At 35.7% G+C, this 5913-nt stretch overlaps 1 protein-coding gene across 1 annotated transcript in view; it reads left to right on the plus strand.

Annotated features, from left to right (window-relative positions):
• Positions 1 to 2464: 2464 nt before the first annotated feature.
• usp6nl (USP6 N-terminal like) overlaps positions 2465 to 5913 on the plus strand; it is an 82565-nt gene continuing 79116 nt past the window's right edge. The window contains exon 1 of the mRNA XM_016458501.1: positions 2465 to 2617. The gene's annotated coding sequence lies outside the window, so the exon portion shown is untranslated. The remainder of the gene's footprint in view (positions 2618 to 5913) is intronic.

Consider the following 5913-nt stretch of genomic DNA (forward strand, 5'->3'; position numbering starts at 1 on the left):
GGACACCGGCCCTCCAGGACCGAGTTTGGGCACCCCTGGTCTATATTCTAGTTAGAATAAAGCAAAATGTATTATTAGTAACACACACACATACCCCTTACGTAATATGGAACTGTTGAGTGTTTTTTTTTTTATGTAGGGTAAGGTGTTTATTCACAATTATTTTATTGGTCAAACTACTGTCAAGGTGAAAAACAAACAATGTAACAATATAATTGATAGACATTGCATATATCCTTATAACTTCCTAATGTGCCGGAATGAGAATATTCAAAGCACCGAGTGAAAAGCTGATACTTTTAATGTGTTTAAGGTGAATTCCGCCTCATCGATTATGAACATGTTCCTAAAGTCATATATTACAAGGAAGTAGGTCTACAAGTGAGGTGACAGGTAGCCTATTTAAAGTGATAATTTTGAAAGCAATTAATGCAAGGAGAGAACAAAAGACTACCGAAATGTATACGTTATTTGTTAGTATCACAGTTTCTATTAAAATTAATATAGTAAAAGAAAATGAGCACTTTCAACACACGGTGTTTGTTGCCCTTTAGTGGTCACCCTGCTCAAGTGCATTTGTACAATGGGGTTATACAAGGTGGGTATTGCCATATAATCTGGTAAATATGTACACTTTAAGTGTCTAATGGTTTTAAATGAAGAGTCTTTATGTAAAAATGTCCAAAAAATAAATACAAATAAAATCATAATAATCGATATTACAACGATTCATGACATACTAGACATAGGCTACAGTACACTCTAAAAAATGCTGGGTTAAATACAACCCAGTGCTGGGTAAAATAGGGACAAACCCAGCAATTGGGTTGTTTTGACCCAGCGGTTGGGTTACTACCCAGAAGGTTGGGTTAAACATTTAACACTTAATTTAACATTTAACATTTAATTGCTGGGTCAAAACAGCCCAATTGCTGGGTTTGTCCCTATTTTACCCAGCACTGGGTTGAATTTAACCCAGCATTTTTTAGAGTGTACTATTTGTATTCGTTAACGTATCTTGGTCTCGGTTATAATGCTGTGGCATGTCAGTAATCGTTTATTACCGCAGTAGGCTACATATCATAGTATTATAGCAAGCATTATACCTTCTTAACGTTAAGCTTAAAGTAACTACACGACCAAAGAGAAGACGCTTGAAGACGAAGACTTTTCACCGCTGGATTTGTCTAAACTACAGTAAGTAGCCTACTACACTAACAAATGTTCCGTGAAATTATCACTAAATTATGGATTGTGCGTCACTTTCTCATGTACTATGAAAATGCTGACAGAAATATTGGCTATATGATTCCATAAACCCATATAGCCTACACACAACCACAAAAAAAAAAGGGGGAGAGGAAGAAGATGTGATTCGAAGGGTGAAATCTACCCGGTGTTTAATGGGACACTGTATTTTATTGCGTCTTTGTTACAAATTGCATGTACTACGTAAACAGTAAAACGTACACTCTAAAAAAAATGCTGGGTTAAATATAACCCAGCGCTGGGTTATATTTAACCCAGCATTTTTTAGAGTGTATGGTTACAAGCAACTAACTTAAACCAAACACGGTAACACTTTATTTTAAGGTGTCCTTGTTACACGTTACATTTACTTACTATTATAATAACAATAAATTATGCATAATTACATGCAAGTAACCCTAAGCCAAACCCTAACCCAAACTATATAGTAAGTACATGTAGTATGTAATTAATGTCATTAATATTATTCAGTAGGCCTTAATTTTTATAATTACACTGTAACAAAGTCACCTTAAAATAAAGTGTAACCACAAGCACTAACCCTATAGTAAGTAGATATTAAATCAATATCACGCAGTACTTATTTGTGTAATTATTACACTAGCACTAAAAGTTTAACTGTTTTTAAAAATGAGAGTTGTATGCAGTTACATACTTTGGCCACCAGATGGACACATTACTTCTTAAATTGTAAAAAGTAAAACGCTCATCATGACACATAAACGAACACACCAAGACAAGCAACGTTAAGTTATATATAAAAAAAACATTTATTAAAACACAGTTTCAGAAACATCAATCACAAAAAAACAATATTACTATATTAGTATATCCCATTTTGTGTTGCTTTATCTATGCATGATGTATAGTCAAAAGAAAAAGGATATTGAAGTATGATGTTTTTGCTTGACATATATATAGCCTCCTGTTGCAGTACTTGATTTAATTTATTCATAACACAATTTATATTAACACAAAATGAATATTAATCTCGTGACATTTTCCTGTCTAAACAAAGTTATGCTGAACTTGGGCACCTTAAATACATAGTAACTGACATTGAAATGCACAGGAAGGGCTGGAAATCACAGTCATCATCACATTACACGCAAGACTCGGGTGTGTACAGTAACTGCATGACTAGTGCACTATGAAGATATGGGCAGTGTTTGGCGGGCGGCGCGCGAGCACCTGAGCTGCTGCTGCTGCAGGGGTTTCCATAGCGAGCGCACTCTCTCTCTCACTTCAGCGGGAACACCGCGGACTTCCTGATGTGGGACAATGCGTGTTTTCCGCTCGCGTTTACGCCACAGAACCGGCTGAAGGGATGTAAGGCGGAGCGACTAAGGTAAACGCGTATTAATGATCAACTGTGATCGGGAGATATTGATCTGGGTGAAGTTGTGTTAGTTTTCTGTGCTAAAGTAGCGCTAGCGGGGCAGTTTGAGCCCCTCGGAGTCAAGAGAGGCAGTTAAAGGGAGTTTAAATCCCGGAAGTAGGGCGATATGCTTGATTGTTTATATACTCTTCCAGAGAGAAATACTGCGTTATTTACTCTAAAGTTGAATATAATTGTATTCAATGAGGCCTAGCGAGCCAAACGCTCGGGTGGCCTCCAGCAGCAAGATTGATGCTGATGGGCTGTTCATTAACACAAATGACGCGCGCTGATTGGCTGAGGACACAGATGCAGAGCGTTGATTGGCTGAGCGCGCTGTCTTTCACGAGGTGTCCCGAACGCCTTTAAATGTTTTGGTACATTCATGTGTGGAGATTCAAGGAATTTCAGGCTTGAAATTCACAATACAAATGCATTCGGGGTTTAAATCACTATTTATCCAGCATACTGTACTGTAGTAGAGCACTGAAATAGGTTAGTCAGCTTCCTGACATTTCCACTTACTATAACGTACTGTGGTATTACCATATTTTCTTACTGATTATTTACAGTAGTAGTCTTTGAAATACCTTTAAGTACAATGTAAATAGTCTAAATGTGGAACTAATTCCAGAACCATGATTGCTAAATCATTTTAGCACACAATATTTATGATGCAGTAACAGCTCACCTCACGAATCACTGCCTAATTAAGTATATTACATTACTAATTGATCATAATTGATATATTTTGTCAGTGTAGTTTATACAAATCAGTGCTAAAGGGTTTGGGTGAGTGTGTGTTTTCATGTCTCACATTCTGCTGAGCTGTGCACATGCGCATGTGCTGACCACACACATCACTGTCTGTCCTCTTATATGAGCAGAGCCCTACCAACATCAACTTTAACAGCTGTAAGTCAACATGTGCGATCCAGAGCAAACAACGTCCAGTACATGTGTTATATTTGCAAGAAATTTGCCTGCTTAAGTATCATTAAAAAAAACACTAGAAAGCAATGGCAAACCAACTATACATTCGTGTTTATGCTTAAAACAATTAGATTTTGTACTTAAATGTACAAACAATTGATTAGCTAGAATTTATTAGATAATAATGTACTTTATTGATCTCATGAGGGAAATTGTGGTGCATTAGCGGCCCGACAGAGTTCAAACTAGAGTACATTGCAGATTCTTATACATATTTTATGTATGGTCAATACAGTGGTCAAGAACAAATTATTCATGTATGTATATCAGTAAATGCTGCACATAACATATTATTGAATAGTAAACCTTTCAATTTTGGTTACGCAGAGTGCTTCAACAGCAACATTTAAGTACAGTGCATTTGATTCCCTCAAAATAATGTGGATTTACTGTAAAATAAGTGATTTATCTAAATGCACTGCCTTTTTATATTTCAAAATGTAATTATGGGGCAGATTAATAGGGTAACAGTTACTAGACTATATGCACAGTAAAAATAGTAAGTAAAAAAGTTACACATTAAAAACATTATTCTTAAAAATTCTGTTTAAGAATACTTATATGCACAGTAAAAATAGTAAGTAAAAAAAGGTACACATTAAAAACACATTCTGTTTAAGAATAATTCTATTAATTCATTATTTTATATATATATATATTATATAAATAATATTTATTTATTTATTTATTTTATTTATGTTTTTTTACTGGAAAACAAGAGAATGATAAGTTTCTTTCTGCTGTGTGTAAATCTTAAAGCACTGTCCCAGATGAAATGATGTTGTGGTTTGTTATAAGACTATTAAAAAGAAAACGTAGCTCCAAACAATCTAAAACCCCCAGACAGTCACAGTAGCAGCATCCCTGAAGCCTTCATTATTCTCAGCTGTGAATGAAGTAAGAGGCAATGTAATAGTTGAAACACACACATATGTATGATGGATGACTTCAGCTGGAGAGGTAGAGAGGAGCAGATGAGGAACTCATCTGGTTTAGCCCACAGATAAGGATAGATCACTTCATGTGTGTGGGGGAGGATGTGCCATGGCAACAAAATGGAGCAAAGCTTTCATAGCTGGTACATTAGACAGTTCTCTGGTGGGCACTGGTGTAAGCAGTTATTACTTTTGTGAAACACTTCCCCCAAACCCAGAAACACACACACATTGCCATTGTTGCCTTGTTACTTGCCATTTTGGATGAGTGATATAGCTCTGTTCTGCTCTGTTCTGTTTTGTTTAGCTTTGCTCTGCGTTTTGATTTGTATGGTTCTGTTTTATTTTGTTTTGCTTTGCTTTTTTTTTTTTTTTTTTTTTTTTTTTTTTTTCTTTTTTTTTTTTTGTTGCTTTGTATGGTTCTGTTTTGTTTTGCCTTGCTTTGCTCTGTGTTCTTTGATTTGTTTTGTTTTGTATGGTTCTCTTCTCTTCTGCGTTTTGATTTTTATGGTTCTGTTTTATGTTGTTTTGCTTTTGCTTTGCATTTTTTTGTTTTGTTTTGTTTTTCAATCAGTCCAGATCAATTCGACCAAACTGCTGTTGTAGCTGATTCAAAGTAAAATCAGAAATTCAGCGGTAGTTTTCATTTTCATTTCAGTTTTCATTTAATTTTTACTTTATTTACAGTAGTCAAAATGGAATCTTGGAATATTAATATTAGAGTTTAATATAGAATTTCAATACACACATTCACACAAATGTTAACGCATGCGATTAATTTTACAATCCTTAATGCGTTAAAATAATTTAACGCAATTAACGCAAAATTACTGAAGCACAATTCCTATTCTAACCCTTTAACCCAAATTTTGCTACTCTGCTTGCGATTAGATCATTTTAAGCTGCTAAAAGTTTTGCAGTCCAATGATCCAGTAAGCGAATGCATTAAAAAAATTCGTCCAAAACAGCGCTAATATAAAGGAAACCAGGCTGATTACATCAGAGATTGTAGAGAGAACAGAGACTCGCGTTGCGTTTTAAGCGAATTATTCATTCCAGTGTGTTTCGCTTTAAAACACGAGCTCTGTCATATTCTGTGATTGTCTCTGAAGAGCGTGAGCTCTCACATGTCACGCTGTGTGAAGTACAGACTGAACGGTATGTCAACACATCTCACCGCTGTATGGCCAGATGAGACGCAAACTACTGGATAACCAGTCTCGCTAGTAAAGTTTTGATGGATGAAGACTGCAATCAAGGTAAAGACGATTGCGGTGGCGTACAGGAGTCGTACAGTACAGTAAGCACGCGTGAGTCTGTTATAATAATGCGTGTATG

Source organism: Sinocyclocheilus anshuiensis, unplaced genomic scaffold, assembly GCF_001515605.1.
Source record: "Sinocyclocheilus anshuiensis isolate Anshui unplaced genomic scaffold, SAMN03320099.WGS_v1.1 scaffold719, whole genome shotgun sequence".
Classification (NCBI taxonomy): domain Eukaryota; kingdom Metazoa; phylum Chordata; class Actinopteri; order Cypriniformes; family Cyprinidae; genus Sinocyclocheilus; species Sinocyclocheilus anshuiensis.